The 24,384-nt window shown below is 38.5% G+C and overlaps 1 protein-coding gene and 1 long non-coding RNA gene across 19 annotated transcripts in view; one reads left to right on the top strand and one right to left on the bottom strand.

Moving 5' to 3' along the window:
• The window catches only part of CFAP20DC (CFAP20 domain containing), a 326,758-nt gene that overhangs the window by 136,157 nt on the left and 166,217 nt on the right, over positions 1–24,384 (top strand). The gene's annotated exons all lie outside the window — the stretch shown is intronic.
• Positions 1–24,384, bottom strand: part of LOC129032820 (uncharacterized) — a 188,644-nt gene that overhangs the window by 102,641 nt on the left and 61,619 nt on the right. The window lies entirely within an intron of this gene.

The following is a 24,384-nucleotide window of genomic DNA, read 5'->3' on the forward strand; positions in this document are numbered from 1 at the left end:
ATGTTTCAATCTCTGATCCTTCCTCAAGCTCCACTGAAATTACAATACAGGAATAAAAAAGGCATAAATCCACCAGATTAAAGAATATGGGAGGGGAGACAATAATGGACAAGAGACATTTATAAATTTTATAAGATTAAGCAATGACTTAGAAGAGCAAAGAAAACTGAAACCTTTAGGCTTATAGAGAAGTTTGCCAAGGAGTTTCAGAGAGGCTCAAGAATTTGCAGCTTTACATACTAGCAAAGGCAGGCTAAGGATGAGGGCTGAAAACAGGGAGATTGGCCAAAATTCTGTACGGGTTGCTATAGGAGGACCCCAGGTTCCTGCTCTAACTCCATATAACCAAGCCACAGGAGACTTAGTCTCTGGAGAAACTGAATCAGAGAGCTTTTGAACATGGGTGCATCAGGCACTTGATAGACATCAAAATTAACAGGAAGGAAATGGATATGACAGGGAATATCCATGGTTTTTTTCAGAGTTAAGATACTGCATCTATAAAATAAGAATAATGTGTTTTTGTTTTACTTCAATAAACATATAATTGAGGTGTATTATAAGTGTTACTATATTATAAATTTTATATACATACAGAAACATGCAGAAATCATAAGTGTACAACTGGAGGTATTACCACAAAGTGAACACATTTCTGTAACCACCACCCAGATCAAGCATTACAAGCCTGCTTATGTCTCCTCCCAATCATCACTTCCTTCCTTCTCCTAAGAGATAACCTCTATACTGACTTCTAACAGATTAATATTACCTACCTTTTACATTTATATAAATGGAATCACATAGTACGTATTTCATGTATACATTCTTGTACTAAACATTGTGAGATTCATTTATGTTGTGGCACATAACAGTAATTTTCTGATTTTTAGTACTGTGTAGTATGCTATTGAATGGATATACCTGATTTTATTTATCTGTTTTCAGCTGTTATGAATAATGGTGCTAGAAGCATTCTTCTGTACTTCTCTTGGGGCATTCATGTAGGCATTTATCTCAGAGCAGAATGAATGCATACTTCAGCATTCTTAATTTCAGTTACTATATTTTTTGATTCTAGAATTTGCATTTGATTCTTTTTTATAGTTTCCATTCATAAGATGGAGTTCTACATCTTGTTAACACATTTCTCAAATATGTTAATCAAACTTATTTTAAAGCATTAACTCACAACTCCAATATTTGGATCTATATGTAGGCCTAGTTCTATTATCTGTTTATTTTTCCCTTGGTCTTGTCTCTTGGTGTGCCTGATAAATTTTGAGTTAATGATGGACATTGGGTATCAAAAACTTAGGAAATATTTTGAGGCTGTAGATGGTATTTTCTTCCTCTGAAGATATAAAACCAAAAAATAAGAGAAATAAGTGCAAAAGACTGAAAATAGGATGGAAATGCTACCAATATTAGGTATTAGTCCAGGAAGTTCACCATCAGAGTAAAAGGATTCCAGAAACAGAGACTAGAAGAAACAGAAATATACGATTTCCCAAAATTCAAGGACAGATATTTTCAGATTGAGATAGGTCATCACATGCCAGAACAACTAATGAAAAACATTCAGCACTGTGAAATTTTAGAACAGGAAAGATAAAGAGAAGATCCTTTAAGCTTCCACAATTTAAAAAAATATAATTTATGTACAAAGGATTGGGAATAAGAATGATATCTAACTTCTTAATAGCAACGTTAGATGATAGAAGACCTTGAAACTACCTTTAAAAGTCTAAGGAAAAATTATTATCAACCTAAAGTTCTGTATGCATCCGATCTATCAATTAAATGATGCAGAATGAAGATACAAGGCCTCAAAAATTTATTTACATCGTTTCTCAGAAAATATCTCGAAGATATTCTCCACAAAAATGAATGAGTGGTTGAAGAAAAAGAAGTATATAGGATTCAAGAAACAGAAAATTTCATCCAGGAGAAAAGCAAACAGAGAATCTGCAACAAAAAAGTAAAGTCTTAATAGCAAATACATGGAATCAACCCAAATGCCCATCAGTGATAGACTGAATAAAGAAAATGTGGTACAGATACACCAGGGAATAATACTATGCAGCCATAAAAGGAATGAGATCATGTCCTTTGCAGGGACATGGATGAAGCTGGAAGCCATCATCCTCAGCTAACTAGCACAGGAATAGAAAACCAAACACTGCATGTTCTCACTCATAAGTGGGAACTGAGCAATGAAAACACATGGATACAGGGAGGGGAACAACATACACTGGAGCCTGTTGGCGAGTAGGGGACAAGAGGAGGGAGAACTTCAGGCAAAATAGCTAATGTATGCTGGGCTTAATACTTAAGTGATGAGTTGAGAGATGCAACCAACCACCATGGCACATGTTTACCTGTGTAACAAACCTGCATATCCTGCGCATGTACCCCAGAACTTAAAATTAAATTAAACTTTAATTTTAACTAGAGTATGATGTGTTTGAACATGAAGAATAAAATTGATGGTAGTGTTGTAGTGCTAATGGAGGATTTAGAAAGAATTGATGTTAGAAGTGTAGAAAACCTACAACAAAAAGCAATAATCAACATCAAGGAAAACAAAAAGTTGTACAAGAGAAGAAATATCGTAATATATCATGTAGCTCAGATGTGCACAACTTTTTTTTTAAGTAGACTTTATTTTTTTAGCAGTTTTAGGCTCATAGTAAAATGAAGCGGACAGTATAGAGTTTTCATCATGTCCCTTGTCCCCACACACATGCAGCCTTCCCCACTGTGAACATGCATAACAGAATGGTACGTATGTTACAATTGATGAACCTACACTGAGACATCATTATCATCCAAAGTCTATAGTTTACATTAGAATTCATTCTTGGTACTATACACTCTTTGGGTTCTTGCAAATAGGTAAAGACCTGTGTCTAGCTAGTACTATAGTATCACACAGAATAGGTTCACTGCCCTAAAGGTCTTCTGTGCTCCAGCTATTTCTTTCTTTCTTCCCCTAACCCCTGGCAACCACTCATTTTTTTAAATTGTCTTCCTAATTTTCCTTCTCCAGAATGTCATAGTTAAAAGTATATAGTGTGTAGCCTTTTCAGATTGGCTTCTTTCACTTAGTAATATGCATTCAAGGTTCCTCCATATCTGTTCATGCCGTCATAGCTCAATTCTTTTTAGCACTGGATAATATTCCATTGTATACATGTACCACAGTTTATTCATCCATTCACCTATTGAAAGACATCTTCATTGCTTCCAGGCTTTTGCAATTATGAATAAAACTGTTATAAACATTTTTGTGTGGGTTTTTTTATGGACACACTTTTCAACTCATTTGGATATACCAAGGATTGTGATTGCTGGACTGTATGGTAACAGCATGTTTAGTTTTGTAAGAAACTTGCAAACTGTCTTCCAAAGTGGCTGTACCATATTGCATTTCCTCCAGCAGTGAATACGAGTTCCTGTTACTCCACATTCTCACTGGCATTTGGTGTTGCCACTGTTTTGGATATTTCACCATTCTAATATGTGTGTAGTATAAACTTTTTAGTATGATCTTAGTAATGTAAAACACTGAGTAAGAATTTATCCAAAAATTATGAAAAATCATATTAGAAGGATGAGAGAAGGGAAGGAAAATGGGGTGGTGGCTTAAGAATGGTGAATCCTCTTTCTTTCAAAATAGGAAGTCAGAGATATTATCCAAAACTGGTAAGTGAAAAAATGTTAGTACAAGGCTACTATGTATAAGTATGGAAATAAACACTAGAAGATGTAGAAGATATAACTGAAAGGCTTGAAAATACTTGCCTCTGCATTGCAAGACTTTGGGATGAGGGAGGTGGAAGGGCAGCCTTAGGTGAAAGGGTAACAGTGATTTTTTCTTATAATTTTATAGTACCACTGGAGCTTTTAAATAATATAGATGTATTATTTTGTTTAAAAATTAATTTTATTAAAAATGAATGGATAATCCGTAAGGGAGTCTAAGAATGAGCATTGGTCTGATTTCTTTCAGGTATTTGGAAGGCCTGAAAAGAAACCTTATGAATGTAGCCTGTCAGATGGCCTGAAATGTTCTGAATAGACACGGGGAAGCACACTGTGGTTCAAGGTGCTGTGGTGTATAACCCCGTATTCCTTTCATCTTAGCTGCCAGTACTTTCACCTTGTATGCACCCTATCTTTATGCTTCAGCTTCCTCATCAGTAAAATGAGGATAATACTTATTCCTTGATTAGGTAAAATGCTGTTGTCATATTTCCAGTGCAAACACAAAGTGTGTAAACCAAGTACGTCTTAGAAAAGTTAAGTTGGTATTGTAGCGCCTAAGACATGGCGTAATGTTCCCACACAGTCCATTGCTGTGATCCTGCACCAACTTTGTGGGTTTGTATGAGTTCTGAACATCTCTGAGCTATGCTTTCTCATTGATTGCTATAAGGTTATTGTAGAGATCCAAATACAAAAATAGATGGGCATAAATGATAATGCAGTGTGCAGATGTTAAACATTTATCTGTCTTCTGTTCACCAGATACTGGGATGATGCAGCCCCTGCTTCCCTGCTTAGGGTCTGGCAAGAAACCTTACATGTAATAGTGTGTTAAATCCCAATGGTAACTTCACTAATGAGCTTACTTAGCAGTAAGAGGAGAGTGTGGAGCACTTGCCCCTTACTTGAGAGAGCCATTTGGTGAGGCACTTGGATTTCACAGACCTGTCAGGTTAAGAAAAACTTGACTACCATAGGTTGCCAACATATGAATTTGTCAAATCAGAAGATTAAAACACACAAACAAGAAAAACTACAGTTATTCCGATTGTTTCATTAAATGAAGGAAATTTACACACACACACACACACATACATACACAGACACACACACATACATACACATACACACACACACACACACACACACACACGAGGCACAAAGTAGGAAGGTCTTAATTTAGGAATGGAGGCTGACATTTTCACCATAGACTAGTGAAAATGACTTCCTGGATCAGTATCTGTCCATAGCCACTGTTTGGGAGATACTGACCTAAGAAGTTACCTTTCCAAACTGCATCTTGTTTTTTGTTTTTGTTTTTGAGAGGATCTCACTCTGTTGCCCAGGCTGTAGTGCAGTGGTGTGATCACGGCTCACTGCAGCCTCAGCCTCCGTGGGCTCAAGCTATCCTCCTGACTCAGCCTCCTGATGAGCTGGGACTACAGGCGTGTACCACCTGCCTAGCTAATTTTTTTCTATTTTGAGTAGAGACAGGGCATCACTGTGTTCCCTAGGCTGGTCTTGAACTCCTAGACTCAAGTGATCCCGCCTTGGCCTCCCAAAGTGCTGGGATTACAGGTGTGAGCCACTGTACCTAGCCCTATACTGCACCTTGAAGGAAAAGTATTAATAATTATTTTCCAAACAATGAAAATAGGACAATGAGTAGAAAAAGCATTTCAGGCAGAGGAAAGGGCATATATGTATAAAGCCGTGGCATCATGAAAGGATCTCATATGCTCAAGGAACAAGTTCAGTATGGTAGCAGGGTAGAAGGTATAATACAGTATTGCAACACTAGGCTGCATATTTGGGATGACATAAAGATGTAGAGCTCAGTTCCTGTCCTGTGAGTTCTATGTGTAATTATAGACATTAGAAAAGTTAATACAAGAGTTCATTATGAAGACAATTACACATAAAAGGACAAAGGATAACATAGTATAGGACAAACTGAGTGTCCTTGGTCAAGGAGGTGGGCAGTAGAAGTGATGCAATGATTGTGATAATAATGATGGTAGTGGGGATGGTGATGATGATTGTGGTGATGATTACAGCATTACTTCTTGATGTGACCTAGGCAGAGTTCTAAACACTTATAGATATGAACTTATTTAGTGTTCATAACAACTCTGTGAGATGGTTGTTGCCGTTATCCCCATTTTATATGTAGGAAAACTGAGGCATGGAGAGGTCTAGTAAGGTGCACAATGTCACACAATTCTTCAGTAGTACAGCCAGGACTTGAACCTTGCAGTAGGGTTCCAAGAGCTTATATTCCTAATTCTTTCAGTTTACTGCTTCTCATGTGCTGGTAGAAGAGAGACAAATTTAAAAGGGAAAGATACAAGAGATGCCATGGAGTAAGAATGCCAAGATTTGGTGACTGGCTGTGTTGAGGGTATCTATATTGTAATAAGTAACAGATATCTTTTGTCTTTATTCTGCAAAGACTGATTAGTCTGTGTTGAGAACTTTTTCATAGGAAACTTTTTAACCTATTTCTTAAATTCCACACTGGGATTTGATTTAAAAATGTTGTATTAAGTGCTTACTTGAGCTCAGTACTTATTGTCCTTGGATTATTTAAACTGCTATCATTTCAGTCTAGAACTTCTTAAACTCACCCAAGCTAGGAGATTTTGCCTGATTCCTTTCTATTCTCTCTTTACACAGTGGGATATAATAGAAAGTGAATTTTTTGGAACCTTGCATCAAGCAATTAATCAGTTTTCACTTTTCCAGAGGAATGACTTTTGCTGGACAAGTAGTAAAGCATACTGATTCAATTTACTTTATTACTTTTATGGCTTCTGAGGAGACATGAGCTGGCATTTTTAGGCATTTCTATGACTGAATTATTGATTAACTCTTATCATTCTGTGTTTAAGATAAAAACCAGAATGCATATTTAGATAGATGAGAGAAAGAGGAGAAAAACAAGGGGAGTAGAACAAACAATGATAATATCTGTGTAGATTGTTAAGTAAAAGGAAGACACAGGAGAGAAATGAGAAGAGAGAAGATCGAGTGATGATCCATGAAGCAAGATATGCTACACCAGTGATGATGATACAGGTCTCCTTACTCCCCAGTTCAGGTCTCTTTCTCAAATATTCTGTGCTCTGTGTTCTGTGTATTCTGTGTTCAGAAATGTGAGAAAAGAAAAATTAAGATATGATTTTAGACTAAGAGCCCCTGGAAGGCATAGACCCTGTGTTTTCATGTTTTTGTCTCTAGAAAATGACCTGGCACTGGTAACTTATCATAAATGTTTGATTAATTAATGAATTAAAGATTGACTATTTATTTAACTATTCATCCATTCACTGTCTCTGTTCAATAAACCTTTATAGAGTGTCAAGCAATGTGAAGAAAATTTATTCCTTCAAAAGCCATGGAGAATCTAGAAACACTGACGTCTAGCCTTAATAGACTCACTGAACAGGGAGGGGCCTTAGAGATGCTCTAATCCAATGTCTTAACTAGACAAATAAGGAAAAGAAGCCCCATGGAAGTGAGGCGTTTTGTGCTGCAGTCACACAAGATGGAATTCAAGACCTCAATAGTGCACAAGTTTACCTCCACCAATAATCAGAATGATTTTGTGGTTTTAGTATTTATTATTAGTTGTAATAATATTTGGTATTCTTATGTTGTGTGTTTCCTCACCTCTATTTTCATCTCCAAATCAGGTGAATGCACATCATACCCAAATCTCATTAGTTTAAGGCTCTATTTCTATACCTTCCTGTAGTGGAGATGAACTCAAAGTGCCCTTTCCTAGCAAATCACCTCAGGACAAGATAGGGGGTATGGTCTTAGTATAGCAGAGGTGCCCAGCAGCCAATAGTAGAACCCACAAAAATGGGTCATGAATATCTGTATATCAAGACTCACAATTATTCTGATTCAAATATCTATTATATTTTAAAATTAAACATTTATAAAATATTATTTATAATAGAACCTCATCTCTCAGAAACTCTAAAAATAACAATTCCATTTATAATAGCATCCAAAATAGTTAACTACCTAGGAATAAATGTAATGAAGAAGGAGAAAGTACACTGAAAACTACAAAACATTCCTGCAAGAAATTAAAGAAGACCTAAATAAGTGGAAAGACATCTCACATGCATGGATTAGAAGACTTAATATTGTTAAGATACAGATTCAATGTAATTTCTCCAAAAATTCCAATGGTCTTTTTTGCAGAAATGGAAAAGTTGATCTGAAATTCCTGTGGAATAGCAAGGGGACCCAAATAGCCAAAACAGTCTTGAAAATGAAGATCAAAGTTGAAGGATTCACACTTCCCATTTCAAAACTTACTGCGAAGCTACAGTAACCAAAACAATTTGGCTTTGGAATAAGGATTGACATATAGACCAACTGAATAGAATTGGGTCGAGAAACAAACTGATATGGTTTGGCTGTGTCCCCACCCATATCTCATCTTGAATTGCAGTTCTCATAATCCCCATGTGTTGTGGTGGGAGAGACCCGGTGAGAGGTAATTGAATCATGGCTGCAGTTACCCTCATGCTGTTCTTGTGATAGTGAGCTCTCGTGAGATCTGATTGTTTTATAAGAGGCTTTCCCCTCTTTGCTCAGCACTTCTCTCTCCCGCTGCTTTATGAAGAAGGACATGTTTGCTTCCCCTTCCACCATGATTGTAAGTTTCCTGAGGCCTTGTCAGCCATGCAGAACTGTGAGTCAATTAAACCTCTTTCCTTTATAAATTACCCAGTCTTGGATATTTCCTCATAGCAGCCTGAGAAGGAACTAATACACAAACCATACATTTGATTTCAAAAAGGGCTATAAGACCATTTAATAGAGGGAGAATAGTCTCTTCAACAGATGATTCTGTATATCCACATGCAAAAAAATGAGGTGGACTCCTACCACATATCATATACAAAAATTAACTAAAAATGTTTCCATGATGTAAATATAAGAGCTGAAACTATAAAACTCTTAGGGAAAAAAAGGTAAATCTTCATGACCTTGCATTGTCAATAGTATTAGATATTATACCAAAAGCACAGCAACAAAGTTTTTAAAAATAGACAAATTGGACTTCATCAAAATGTAAAACTTTTGTGTATCAAAGAACACCATCAAGAAAGTGAAGAGACAACCTACAGCATGTGAGAAAATATTTGCAAATCATATATCTGATACGATATGTATCCTGGTTTATATATGAATATATAGAGAGAAAACATTCTAGTATATTCTAGTACCCAGAATATAGTCAGCCCACCCTCCATATCTGCAGGTTCCCCATTCACAGATTTTCAACCAAGTGCAGATGAAAAATATTCAGGGAAAAAAAATAAAAACAATATAACAATAAAAGTAATACAAATAAACAGTATGTATAACTATTTCCTAGCATTTTCATTGTATTAGGTATTGTAGGTAATATAGAGATGATTTAAGGTATACTGGAAGATGTGCACAGATTATATGTAAATACTATGCTGTTTTACATAAGAGACTTGAGCATCTGCAGATTTTGGTATCCGTGTAGAGTCCTAGGAACCAATCCCTTGTGGATACCAAGGGAAGACTGTATAAAGAACTCTTAAAACTTAACAACAAAAAGACAAACAACTCAATTTAAAAATAATCAAAGGACTTGAATAGACATTTCTTCAAATAAGATACCCAAATGGTAGACAAACACATGAAAAAATGTTCAATATCATTAGCCATTAGGGAAATGCAAGTTAAAATCACAATGAGGTACCACTTAATACCCACTAGGATGGGAATAAGGGTTGGCAAGGATGTAGAGAAATTGGAACCCCTGTACATTACTGGTAGGAACATAAAATGGTTCACCCGCTGTGGGGAAATAGTGTGGCAGTTCCTCAGAAAGTGAAATGTAGAATTACCATATAACCCTACATTTCCATTCCTAGGTATATACCCAAAAGAATGGAAAACAGGTATTCAAACAAGTACATGTACATACATGATCATAGCAGCACAATTCACATTAGCCAAAATGTGAAAACAGCCCAAGTGTTCATCAACAAATTAATGGATTAAAAAATGATGTATGTATTACAGTGGAATAGCACTCAGCCATTTGTATGTATTGCAATGGAATGGCATTCAGCCATAAGAAGGAATGCAGTACTGACACATGCTACAATGTGGAGGAACCTCCAAAACATGCTCAATGAAAGAAGTCAGACAAAAAAAGGTCACATAATGTATGATTCCACTTTTATGAAATATCCAGAACAGGCAAATCCACAGAGACAGAACAGATTTCTGGCTGCCAGGGACTGGGGACTTGAGAGATTGGGGAGAAGCTACTTAATGGATAAGGGTTTTATTTTGGAGTGATAGAAATGTCTGAAAGTAGATAGAGGTGGTAGTTGCACAACTTTGTGAATGTACTAAGTGCCATTGAATAGTTCACTTCGAAATGGTCAATTTTCTGTTAATGTGAATTTCTCTTCAATAAAGCATTTTTAAAAAAAAACTCTAAAGGCACAATTCATTCAGGATAGCCAAGTTTTAAGTGTAGCTCAGGTTTATTTACCCCTTCAGACATCAAAACCTTTTGTTATTAAAAAAATCACTTAGTAAGATGTAGTGCTTTTTTCACCATTGTAATGAAATAATTTACATAAACACATAGCACTTGCTGTATACCAGGCACTATTCTTATCACCTCATTTACATTAATCATTACTTAAACCTCATTTAATCATCACAATAGCCCTTTGAGGTAAGTACTATTTTTGTGTCCATGATTTACAGATAAGGAGAGCAGGGTACATACAACAAGGTAGAGTTATTGTGCCAAGGTCACACAGATAATAAGTGGTGGAGCCAGAATATGAGCCCAGGATGCCTTGCCCCAGAGCCTGTGCTCTTAACCACTATAATATACTGCTTCTTAATATTTTCCAGCATTGTATAGAAAACTCAGAGAAAATCTGATAGTTACATGGCAAATGAATGAGTGAATGAACAAAAAATGAACACACTTTATGGCAATATTTTGGCAGAGAACTTTGTGTTTTATATTTGGCCCTCACTGGTGTTTCAGAGAGGTGAAATTCCATATAACTAAAGCACTGTGCTAGGCACTGCAGGCTATTACCAAATAAATAAGATGAATGTAGATGAGTCTGAGACCAGCAAACTATTACAAAATTAGTCATTATTTAAACTATATTAATTAGAAGGAGAGGTATACCAAAACCGGTCTATAAATCTCTCTCTCTACAAGCCATTCCCCCTAATAAAATGGGGATGATGATTTTTAATGAATAAAGTGCTTTACATATGTGTTAAAATTGATGACTTAATTCTTACAGCTAGTTAAGATCCTCATCAAAGATATTAAACACCTACAGAATGGATCATTTTATGATGGCTTTATGGCCAAAGAAAGGGGAACAGGGTTACAAAGTCACTCAAACATTCCAATAATACACTACCTCATATTGGGAGCAAAGACATCAAGAAACCCACCATCTGGTTGTGCTTGGATGCTGCATGAGCTGTCAGCTTTCTCATAGCCTTCTCTTTCATGTGCCATTTAGCCATTCTCAACTGGCCATTCCAGCCAACATTACATGCTTTCATATTTGTTAGCAAAAGCAGTTTAGATTCAGCTATGTCCTTATCTAGATGTTAATCAGGCAGTCTGTATGTTTCCATACACAGTCCCTTCCAGAAGATAGAACATGTCTGAAAGAACAATGCAGACAGGTCCTGGTCCCTTAATATCTGATTGATTTGTTATTTGCCATCTGGGAGAAAGTTGTAATATCCAAATAAAATGTGTATGGAGTACTTTTCAGGATATAGCTGAACAAAGACTAACCAAAGGAAGAAAAGGGAAGATGTGGCAGCTGCATTTAATCTAGTCCAGGCTGTTATTAAGAGGCTTCTGTCCATAAGGGGATTACTTTGCATCCCCTTTGAACCAGGTGCTGTACTAAATATATCACTAGGATTCTCCCATCATTCACTTCCAGGCTAACAATCCTTTAGCAGGACTTTATCTCAGTTCCTAGAATGCACCACAGTCCTCTGCCTTCACAGTCTTCGATGGTCTATTCCTTTCACCTCACTAATCACTCCCACCCATTTTATCTGGCTACTTTCTACTTATCTTTTATGACTCAGCTTAAATGTGTCTATCACACAAGACTTTCCCTGACACCTTATGCTATTAGATTCTCCCATTATGCTGTTTCTTCACCTTGAACTTTTCCTTCAGAGTACTTAGCAAAATTTTAATTAAAGAATTATCTGTGGGGAGAGAGGGCCAGGATGGCTGATTAAAAGCAGCTGTGGTCTGCAGCACTCATGGAGAGGAGTGAAAGTGGCAAGTGAATTCAGCACCCTCAACTGAAATATCCAGGTTCTCACATTACTGACTAGGCAAACAGCTTGACCCGCAGAGAATGGAAAAAAAGCAGGATGGGGTGATGGCCCATCTGGGAGTGGCATGAAGCCAATGGTCCCCCCACCCCAGCCAAGGGAAGCGGTGAGTGATTGTGCAGTCCTGCCCAGGAAACCACACCCCTCCCATGGATCTTTGCAACCAGCAGATTAGGAGATCCCCTCATAAGCCCATGCCACCAGGGTATTGGGTCCAATACACAGAGCTGTGTGGAGTCCCAGCAGAGCAGCCACTCAGACACACACAGAGACCCAGGAGTTTTGCATACTCCACCCTCAGGATTCTCAGCAAGGTGGGAGATCCATCCCTAGGAAGGGAACTGAATCCAGGGAGCCAAGCAGCATGTTCTGCAGGCCCCACTTCCACAGTGTCTCACAAATTAAGACCTACTGGCTTGGAATTCCAGCCAGCCAGCAGCAGCAGGCTTGAGTCTGCCTGAGAAGGACCGAGTTCCCAGTGGGAGGGGCAGCCACCATCTCTGTGGTTTAGGCAACTCAGCCGTTCCAACCTGCCAGCTCTGGAGAGTCCAGACAGTCTGGACAAGGAAGGGTCTCCCATAACGCAGCCCAGCTGCACTACCAGAAAGCAGCCAGACTGCTTTTCTAAGTGAGTCCCTGATCCTGTTGCTCCTAACTGGATGAGACCTCCCAACAGGGGTCTCCAGCCTCCTCCTACAGGTGCAGTTCAGGCTGGCAACAGGTCAGTACCCCCCTGGGATGGAGATTCCAGAGGAAGGAACAGGCTGACATTTTTGCTGTTTCATGGCCTTCACTGGTGATACCTCGGTATGGGAAAAGCTGAGGCAACTAGGGTCTGGAGTGGACCCTCAGAAAACCACAGCAGCCCTATGGAAGAATAGCCTGACTGTTAAAAACAAAGAGAAAACAACAATAACATAAACAAAAAGGACCCCACAAAAACCCAACTGAAAGATGAGCAATCTGAAAGATCAAAGGTAGATAAACCCACAAAAATGAGAAATAATCAATGCAAAAATACTGAAAACTCAGAAAGCCAGAGTGCCTAGTTTCCTCCACATGACACAACAGCTCTCCAGCAATGGCACAAAATGGGGCTGAGACTGAGATGACTAAACTGACAAGGAGGCTTCAGAAGGTGCGTAATAACGAACTTCGCTGAGCTAAAGGAGCATGTTGTAACCCAATGCAAAGAAGCTAAGAGTCATGATAAAACAATACAGGAGCTGATAGCCAAAATAGCCAGTTTAAAGAAGAACATAACTGAACTGATGGAGCTGAAAAACACAACATGAGAACTTCACAATGCAATCACAGGTATCAATAGCAGGCCAGTTACAGTGGCTAACACCTATAATCTCAGCACTTTGGGAGGCCAAAGCATGTGGATCACTTGAGCTCAGGAGTTTCAGACCAGACTGGCCAACGTGAAACCGTCTCTACTAAAAATACAAAAATTAGCCAGGCATGCTGATGCGCTTACGTAGTTCCAGTTACTTGGGAGCTAAGGCAGGAGAATCGCTTGAACCTGGGAGGCAGTGGTTGCCATGAGATGAGATCACACCACTGCACACCACTGCCTGGGTGACAGAGTGAGACACTATCTCACAAAAAAAAAAAAAAAAAAAAAAGTATCAGTAACAGAATAGACCAAGTGGAGGAAAGAATCTCAGAGCTTGAAGACTATCTTTCCAAAATAAGAAAGGCAGACAAGAATAGAGGGAAAAAAAGGAATGAACAAAACCTCCGAGAAATATGGGGATTATGGAAAGAGACTGAACTTAAACTGACTGAGGTACCTGAAAGAGACCAGGAGATGGAACCAAGTTGGAAAACATACTTCAGGATAGCATCCAGGAGAACTTCCCCAACCTAGTAAGCCAGGCCAACATTCAAATTCAGGAAATGCAGACAACCCCAATAAGATACTCCATGAGACAATCAACGCCAAGGCACATAATCATCAGATTCTCCAAGGTCAAAATGAAAGAGAAAATGTTAAGGGCAGCCAGAGGGCAAGGCCAGTTCGCCTACAAAGGGAAGCCCATCAGACTAGCAGCAGACCTCCCAGCAGAAACCCTACAAGCCAGAAGAGATTGGGGAACAAATTCAACATTCTTAAGAAAAGAATTCCCCCAACCCAGAATTTCATATCTGGCCAAACTAACCTTCAAAAGTGAAAAGAAATAAGATAATTTTCAGACAAGCAAATGCTGAGGGAATTCACCACAAGGCCTGCCTTGCAAACACTTCTGAAGGAAGCACTAAATATGGAAAGGAAATACCATTACCAGCCACTACAAAAACACACTGAAGTACAGTGTATCTGAAGTACACAGCCCAGTGCACATAAACAAATCTGCAAAATAACCAGCTATCATCATGATGACAGGATCAAATTCCCACGTAACAATACTAACCTTAAATGTAAACGGGCTTAGTGTCCCAATTAAAAGACACAATGGCAAGCTGGATAATGAGCCAAGATTCATGGTATGTTGCCTTCAAGAGACCCATCTCATATGCAAAGACACACACATAGGCTTAAAATAAAGGAATGGAGGAAAATTTACCAAGCAAATGGAAAACAGAAAAAAGCAGGGGTTGCAATCCTAGTTTCTGACAAAACAGACTTGAAACCAACAAATATCAAAAAAGACAAAGAAGGGCATTATGTAGTGGTAAAGGGTTCAATTCAAGAAGTGCTAACTATCCTAAATATATATGCACCCAATACAGGAGCATGCAGATTCATAAAGCAGGTTCTTAGAGACTTTCAAAGAGACTTAGACTCCCATACAATAATAATGGGAGACTTTAACACCCTGCTGACAATATTAGACAGATCATCAAAGCAAAAAATTCACAAAGATATTTAGGACCTGAACCCAGCTCTGGATCAAGTGGACCTGATAGATATATACAGAACTCTCCACCCAAAAACAACAGAATATACATTCTTCTCATCCCCACATGACACTCACTCTAAAATTGATCACATAAATCAGAAGTAAAACACTCCTCAGCAAATGCAAAAGAATTGAAATCGTAACAAACAGTCCCTCAGACAACAGCACAACCAAATTAGAACTCAAAATTAAGAAATTCACTCAAAACTGCACAAGTACTTGGAAACTGAACAACCAGGCTCCTGAGTTACTCTTGGGTAAATAATGGGATTAAGGCAGAAATCAAGAAGTTTTTTGAAACTAATGAGAACAAAGAGACAATGTAGCAGAATTTCTGGGATGCAGCTAAAGCACTGTTAAGAGGGAAATTTATAACACTAAATGCCCACATCAAAAAGCTAGAAAGATCACAAGTTAACAAGCTAAATCACAATGAAACGAACTAGAGAAACAAGAGCAAACAAACCCCAAAGCTAGCAGGAGACAAGAAATAACCAAGATCAGAGCTGAAATGAAGGAGATAGAGACACAAAATACCATGGACACAGGAAGGGGAACATCACACTCTGGGGACTGTTGTGGGGTGGGGGGAGGGGGGAGGGATAGCATTAGGAGATATACCTAATGCTAAATGACGAGTTAATGGGTGCAGCACACCAGCATGGCACATGTATACATGTGTAACTAACCTGCACATGGTGCACATGTACCCTAAAACTTAAAGTATAATAATAGTAATAAAAGCACCACTAAAAAAAAAAAAAATCCATGAGTCCAGGAGCTGGTTTCTTGAAAAAAAGTAATAAAGTAGATAGACCACTAGCTAGAGTAATAAAGATGAAAAGACAAATGAATCAAATAAACTTGAGCAGAAATGATAACCACTGACCCCACAGAATTGCAAACAACCATCAGAGAATAGTATAAACACCTCTATGCACAAAAACTAGAAAATCCAGTAGAAATGGATAAATTCATGGATGCATACACCCTCCCAAGAGTGAACCAGGAAGAAATTGAGTCCCTGAACAGACCAATAACAAGTTCTGAAATTGAAGCAGTGATACGGCTTGGCTATGTCCCCACCCAGATCTCATCTTGAATTCCCACATGTTGTGGGAGGGACCTGGTAGGAGGTAACTGAATCATGGGGGCAGGTCGTTCTTGTGCTGTTCTTGTAACAGCGAATAAGTCTCACAAGATCAGCTGGTTTTAAAAAGGGGAGTTTCCCTAGACAAACTCTTTTTGCCTGCTGCCATCCATGTAAGATGTGACTTGCTCCTCCTTGCCTTTCACCATGATTTTGAGGCCTCCCCAGCCATGTAGAACTGTGAGTTCCCCATTAAGCCTCTTTCTTTTGTAAATTGCCCAGTCTTGGGTATGTCTTTATCAGTAGCATGAAAACAGCCTAATACAGTAAATTGGTACCAATAGAGTTGGGGCACTGCTGAAAAGATACCTGAAAATGTGGAAACAACCTTGGAACTAACAGGAGTGCCCAGAAGAAGAAAGGAAAATGTGAGAAAGTTTAGAACTTCCTGAAGACTTGTTGAATGGCTTTAACCAAAATGCTGATAGCGATATGGACAATAAAGTCCAGGCTGAGGTGGTCTCAGAAGGAAATGAGGAACTTGTTGGGAACTGGAGCAAAGGTGACTCTTGTTATGTTTTAGCAAAGAGACTGGTGGCATTTTGCCCATGCCCTAGATTTGTGGAACTATGACCTTGAGAGAGATGATTTAGGGTATCTGGCAGAAGAAATTTCTAAGCAGCAAAGCATTCAAGAGGTGACTTGGGTGCTGTTAAAGGCATTCAGTTTTAAAAGGGAAGCAGAACATGAAAGTTCTGAAAAGTTGCAGCCTGACAATGCGATAGAAAAGAAAATCCCATTTTCTGAGGAGAAATTCAAGCCAGCTGGCTGCAGAAATTTCATAAGTGATGACGAGCCGAATGTTAACCCCTAAGACAATGGGGAAAATGTCTCTAGGGCATATCAGAGATCTTCTTGGAAGCCCCTCCCATCACAGGCCCTAAGGCCTAGAAGGAAAAAATGGTTTCATGGGCCAGGCCCAGGGTCACCATGTTGTGTGCAGCCTGGGGACTTGGTGCCCTGTGACCCCAGCTGCTCCAGCCATGGCTACAAGGGGTGAACGTAGAGCGTAGGCCATGGCTTCAGAGGATGCAAGCCCAAAGCCATGGCAGCTTCCACATAGTGTTGAGCCTGCAAGTGCACAGAAGTCAAGAATTGAGGTTTGGGAACCTCCACCTTGATTTCAGAGGACATATGGAAACGCCTGGATGCCCAGGCACAAGTTTGTTGCAGGGGCAGGGCCCTCATGAGAACCTCAGCTAGGGCAGTGCAGAAGGGAAATGTGGGATTGGAGCCACCACACAGACTCCCTACTGGGGCACCACCTAGTGGAGCTGTAAGAAGAAGGCCACCATCCTCCAAACCCCAGGAATGGTAGATCCACCGACAGCTTGCACTGTGTGCCTAGGGAACCCACAGACACTCAATGCCAGCCCATGAAAGCATCTAAGATGGGGACTATACCCTGCAGAGCCACAGGGGTGGAGCTGCCAAAGGCCATAGGAACCCACCTCCTGCATCAGCGTGTCCTGAATGTGAGACATGGAGTCAAAGGAGATCATTTTGGAGCTTTGAGATTTGACTGCCCTGCTGGATTTTGGACTTGCATGGGGCCTGTAGCTTCTTTGTTTTCACCAATTTCTCTCATTTGGTATAGGTACCCGTACCCCTGTTGTATCTAGAAAGTAACTAACTTGCTTTTGATTTTACAGGCTCATAGGCAGAAGGGACTTGCCTTGTCTCAGAAGAGACTTTGGACTGTAGTCTTTTTGAGTTAATGCTGAAATGAGTTAAGACTTCGGGGGACTGTTGGGAAGGCATAATTGGCTTTGAAATGTGAGGACATGAGATTTGGGATGGGCCAAGAGGGGAATGATATGGTTTGGCTGTGTCCTCACCCAAATCTCATCTTGAATTCCCACGTGTTGTGGGAAGGACTCAGTAGGAGGTAATTGCATCATGGGGGCAGGTACTTCCCATGCTGTTCTCGTGATAGTGAATAAGTCTTATGAGATCTGATGGTTTTAAAAAGGGGAGTTTCCCTTCACAAGCTTTTTTTGCCTGCTGCCATCTATGTAACAGGTGACTTGCTCCTTTTCCTTCCACCATGATTGTGAGGCCTCTCCAGCCACATGGAACTCTGAGTTCTCCATTAAACCTCTTTCTTTTATAAATTGCCCAGTCTCAGGTATGTCTTTATCAGCAGCATGAAAACAGACTAATGCAGGCTCTAATAAACAGCCTACCAGCCAAAAAAAAAAAGCCCAGGAACAGATGGATTCACACCTGGATTCTGCCAGAGGTACAAAAAAAGAGCTGGTACCATTTCTAATAAAACTATTCCAAACAATTGAAAAGGAGGGACTCCTCCCTAACTCGTTGTGTGAGGCCATCATCCTGATACCAAAACCTGGCAGATATACCACAAAAAAAAGAAAACTTAAGGCCAATATCCTTGATGAACATTGATGCAAAAATCTTCACAAAAATATTGGCAAACCAAATCCAGCAGCTTATCAAAAAGCTTGTCCACCGCAATCAAATTGGCTTTATCCCCAGTATGCAAGGTTAGTTTAACATACACAAATCAATAAATGTCATTCATCACATACACAGAACCAAAAACAAAAACCACATGATTATCTTAATAGATGGAGAAAAGGCCTCTGATAAAATTCAACATTCCTTTGGCCAGGCACGGTGGCTCACGCCTGTAATCCCAGCACTTTGGGAGGCCGAGACAGGCAGATCACGAGGTCAGGAGATCGAGACCATCCTGGTTAACATGGTGAAACCCCGTCTCTACTAAAAATACAAAAAAATTAGCTGGGTATAGTGGCAGGCACCTGTAGTCCCAGCTACTCAGGAGGCTGAGGCAGGAGAATGGCGTGAACCCAGGAGGCGGAGATTGCTGTGAGCCAAGATTGCACCACTGCACTCCAGCCTGGGCGACTGAGCAAGACTCTATGTCTCAAAAAAAAAAATTCCTTCATGTTAAAAACTCAATAAACTAGGTGTTGAAGAAACACACCTCAAAATAATAAGAACTATATATGACAAACCCACAGCCAATATCATACTGAACGGGCAAAAGCTGAAAGCATTCCCCTTGGAAACCAGCACAAAACAAGAATGCCCTCTCTCACCACTGCTATGCAACATAGTATTGGAAGTTCTGGCCGGGACAATCAGGCAAGAGAAAGAAATAAAGAGTATTCAAATAGGAAGGGAGGAAGTCAAATTACCTTTTTGCAGATGACATGATCCTATATCTAGAAAACCGCATCATCTCAACCCAAAGCTTTTTAAGCTGATAAGCAACTTCTGCAAAATCTCAGGATACAAAATCAGCGTACAAACATTGCTAGCATTCCTATACACCAACAACAGGCAAGCAGAGAGCCAAATCATGAATGAACTCCCATTCACAATTGCCACAAAAAGAATAAAATATCTAGGAATACAATTAACAAAGGAATTGAAGGACCTCTTCAAGGAGGACTACAGTCCACTCTCAGAGAAATCAGAGAGGACACAAACAAATGGAAAAACATTCCATGCTCATGGATAGGAAGAATCAATATCATGAAAATGGCCATACTGCTCAAAGTAATTTATAGATTCAGTGCTATTCCCAGTAAACTGCCATTGATGTTCTTCACAGAATTAGAAAGAAACTACTTTAAAATTCATATGGAACCAAAAAAAAACCTGTATAGCCAAGACAATCTTAAGGAAAAAGAACAAAGCTGGAGGCATCACGCTATCCAACTTCAATCTATACTACAAGTCTACAGTAACCAAAAGAGCATGGTACTGATACAAAAACAGGCACATAGACCAGTGGAAGAGAATAGAGAGCCTAGAAATAAGGCCACACATCTACAGACATCTGATCTTCAACAAAGCTGACAAAAGAAATGAATGGGAAAAGACTCACTGTTCAATAAATGATGCTGGGATAACTGGTTAGCCATATGCATCAGATTGAAGCTGGACCCCTTTCTTACACCATATACAAAAATCAACTCAAGATGGATTAAAGACTTAAATGTAAAACCCAAAACTTAAAACCCTAGAAGAAAATATTCAGGACAAGACACAGGCAAAGATTTGTCCACTCAGGACGCAGGCGTGTGCAAAGATTTCATGATGAAAACACCAAAAGCAATTGCAACAAAAGCATTTCAAAATAGACAAATGGGCTCTATTAAACTAAAGAGCTTCTACACAGCAAAAGAAACTATCATCAGAGTGAACAGACAACATAGAGAATGGGAGAATATTTTTGCAACCTATCCATCTGACAAAGGTTCAATATTCAGAGTCTACAAGGAACTTAAGAAATTTACAAGAAAAAAAAACAAATAACCCCATTTGTTTTTTGAACAGACACTTCTCAAAAGAAGCCGTACATGCAGCCAACAAACATGAAAAAAATCTCAGTATCACTGATCATTAGAGAAATGCAAATCAAAAGCACAATGAGATACCATCTCACACCAGTCAGAATGGCCACTATTAAAAAGTAAAAAAAAAAAAAATAGATGCTGGTGAGGTTGTGGAGAAAACGGAATGATTTTACACTGTTGATGGGCATGCAAATTAGTTCATAGTTCATCCATCATGAAAGACAGTGTGGTGATTCCTCAAAGAACTAGAGACAGAAATATCATTTGACCCTACTATGTATATACCCGAAGGACTATAAATAATTCTACTGTAAGGATACATGCACGCATATGTTCACTGCAGCACTATTCGCAATAGCAACGACATGGAACGAGATCATGTCCTTTGCGGGGACGTGGAGCTGGAAGCCATTATCCTCAGCAAACTAATGCAGGAACAGAAAAGCAAATACTACACACTCTCATAAGTGGGAGCTGAATGATGAGAACACATGGACACATGGAGGGAGGACAACACACACTAGGGCTTGTCAGGGGTTGGGGAAAGGAGAGCATCAGGAAGTATACCTGATGGATGCTGGGCTTAATACCTGGGTGATGGGATGGTCTGTGCAGCGAACCACCTTGGCACATATTTACCTATGTAATAAACCTGCACACCCTCCACATGTATCCCTGAACTTCAAATAAAAGTTGAAAAAAATAATAATTATTTGTGATTTTATTTGTTTCATATTCTCTGCTAGGTGTAAGCTTCAAGGAGGCAAGGACAGGGTCACTCTGGCTCACCGCTAGATTCCCAGCCATTAGACATACACCGGGCACATAGTAGAGCCTCAATAAATATTTGTTGAATGACACAATGAGTAAATAAATGAAACTGGACCATGCTTTCTGTGAACTCACAATGAAGCGCTATTTAATGTTTATGTAGGGTCTATTCTATTTTCTGACTTCACCTTTATTTTAAAATTAAGCTGTATATGCTAAAAATACAATGACTTAGTAATTGGACATAGAAAAGGTGGTGATTGGTTAGTGGTGAGGTGGGGAGATGAATGAATTTCCATTTAATGCTACAGAACATCCAGGTGCCAGGTAATAGATGGTACTAAAGCTCTTTCATAGTTTGGTTTCACAAAAATGAGACTAAAGTCCCTTTTCCAAGTATTCCACCATGAAGTCTCAGAGAAACCTTTAGAGCTAGTAGTTCTAGATGGGCTTAATGGTTAGTCTTTATTTTAAAATAATCAACCAATGTTTTTTAAAAAACGTTTCTCCTTTTATTGCAGGTTTTATACTACTCACAGTTTCCCTCAAAGTGGTGAAACAGTTCTAGGTGCCAAGGGAGAGTAGATATAGAGAAAGGAAAGATGTTTGATGATGCAGATTGGATTTGAGCCTTTTAATGTGAAATCTGATCTGCATGTCAACCATGTTTAAGATTCAGATTGCAGTTTTGTGATAGTCCCTGCCTTGTATCTTCCATAAAAGCTTAGGAATTTACGGTTACCAGAGATTTGCTGTCTGTCTCTTGTTAGTTGTAAATTCAAGTTTTGTGTTCATACATTTCAAATTTTTTATGCCACTGTATCCTTGTACTTGTCACACAAGCCTGGTAAGCTAAAGTTTTCATGATTCTCGTCATAGGGTTCAGAAGACAACATTTTATTTCAGGTTTTTACTGGCCTCCAGAATTCTCTTCATCTTCTAATTTAAAAAATCTTCATTTATTAATATTGGCATTGGCATGGAAATTATCTTTTTCTATCTCAAAAGAGTTTTGAAGTATATGTCAAATATATCTGAAGTTAGGTAAATATTTACTATTTTGAGAGTTCATTTGCTCAGTTACTTTATATAGATTTTCTAAATGTTGATGACAAAGAATGGATGGACAAAACATCTGAAAACTAATATTTGTAAATCTAGTGCATTTTTAATGACTAGAGCATTAGGACATTTAGAAATCATTGCATTGCTGATGAGTATTTAAGTTTTTAGTTAGATGACTGATTTTCCTTTTTCGGATTAGGACATTAGGATCTAATTAGAAAAATGTCATGGCTAGGATGCACAGAAACCTCTTCTATTTGCTTTTATAAATTGTGAGAATTGTACATAAGGAAGTTTTTTGGAGGGATGATTGGTTGAATTTTCCTGACTACATACATTCACATATATACACACAAAATTTTTCCGCTACATTCTAAAAACAGAAACTTTACTCATAAAAATCAAACATATATAGAAATTATTGTGAAGAATAAAATTAAAAACTATGCTTGAGCTAACCACCTAAAGTTAGTTTCATTTGGTATATTTCCTTTCAGTCTTTTTTGCCATTCACACTTTTTTTTCTTTTTCTTTTTCTTTTTTTTAAGACAGGGTCTTTCTCCATCTCCCAGGCTGAAGTGCAGTCGTGCAGTCATAGCTCACTGCAGCCTCCACCGCCCAGGCTCAAGTGATTCTCTCACCTCAGCTTCCTGGGTGGCTGGGACTATACCCAGCTAATTTTTTTTTTTTTTTCAAAGAGATATGGGGTATGGCTATGTTACCCAGGCTGGTCTTGAACTTGGGCCTGAAATCCTCCCACCTCAGCCTCCCAAAGTGCTGGGATTACACGCTTGAGCCACCACACCCAACACATTCATACATTTTATAAATTTATTTTCTATGGTTGAGATAGAGTTTTTTGCATCTATTTTTTTCATTTAACTTCTTATCTCAAGCCTTTCCCATATCATGAAGACATCTTCATAAATTCAGTTTATTGTGGCTCTTTACTGTCTCATCCCATGAAACACTGTTATGTACTTAACACTCCTCAAGTGCTGGAAATTTAAGTTGTTTATTTTTCAGAAATTATAAACGCTTATTTGCATAGATCCTTGAGTTTCTAATTTTTTTAATTTTAGAATAGATTCATAAAATGAAATTACTGAGTAAAATGGTATGAACATTTTTAAGGCTTTGGTACACATAGTAAAGTCTTTCTAGGATATTAATACTAATTTATATTCCCACTTGCTACAAATGACAAGGCTTAATATATTTACTATAAAAGAGGTCATATAAGTAAATAGGAAAAATGTACTAATAGTAAAATGGCTTACAAACATGAACAGAAAATTTACTAAAAAGAAAATTACAGAAAGACATCTGCACTCTCACGTTTATTGCAGCACTATTCATAATAGCTGAGATACAGAATCAACGTAGGTGTCCAACAACGGATGAATGAATAAAGAAAATGTGGTATACATACACCATGGAATACTGTTCAGCCATAAAAAAGAATGAAATCCTGTCATTTGCAGCAACATGTATAGAAGTGGACATTATGTTAAGTGAAATAAGCCAGGAACAGAAAGTTAAATGCCACGTGTTCTCATGTGGAAGCTTTAAAAAGTTGATCTCTTAGAAGTAAAAAGAAGTACAGAGGATACTAGATGCTGGGAATGGTAGGGGGAAGGGAGGGGTAGAGAAAGATGTATTAAAGAATACAAATGTATGGCTAGATAAGAGGAATACCACTGTAAGAGGACTATAGTTAACAATAATGTGTTATATACTTTCAAATAGATAGGAAGATATTGAGTGTACCCACCAAAAAGGAATGATAAATGTTTGAGATGATGAATATGCTCATTACCCTGATCTGTTCACCATATATTATGTGTATCTAAACATCACTATGAATATGTACAATTCCTATTTGTCAATTAAAAAACTTTTTAAGAGAAAATTAATATATCCATATAAATATATATGA

Source organism: Pongo pygmaeus, chromosome 2 (genome assembly GCF_028885625.2).
Source record: "Pongo pygmaeus isolate AG05252 chromosome 2, NHGRI_mPonPyg2-v2.0_pri, whole genome shotgun sequence".
In the NCBI taxonomy this organism is placed as follows: domain Eukaryota; kingdom Metazoa; phylum Chordata; class Mammalia; order Primates; family Hominidae; genus Pongo; species Pongo pygmaeus.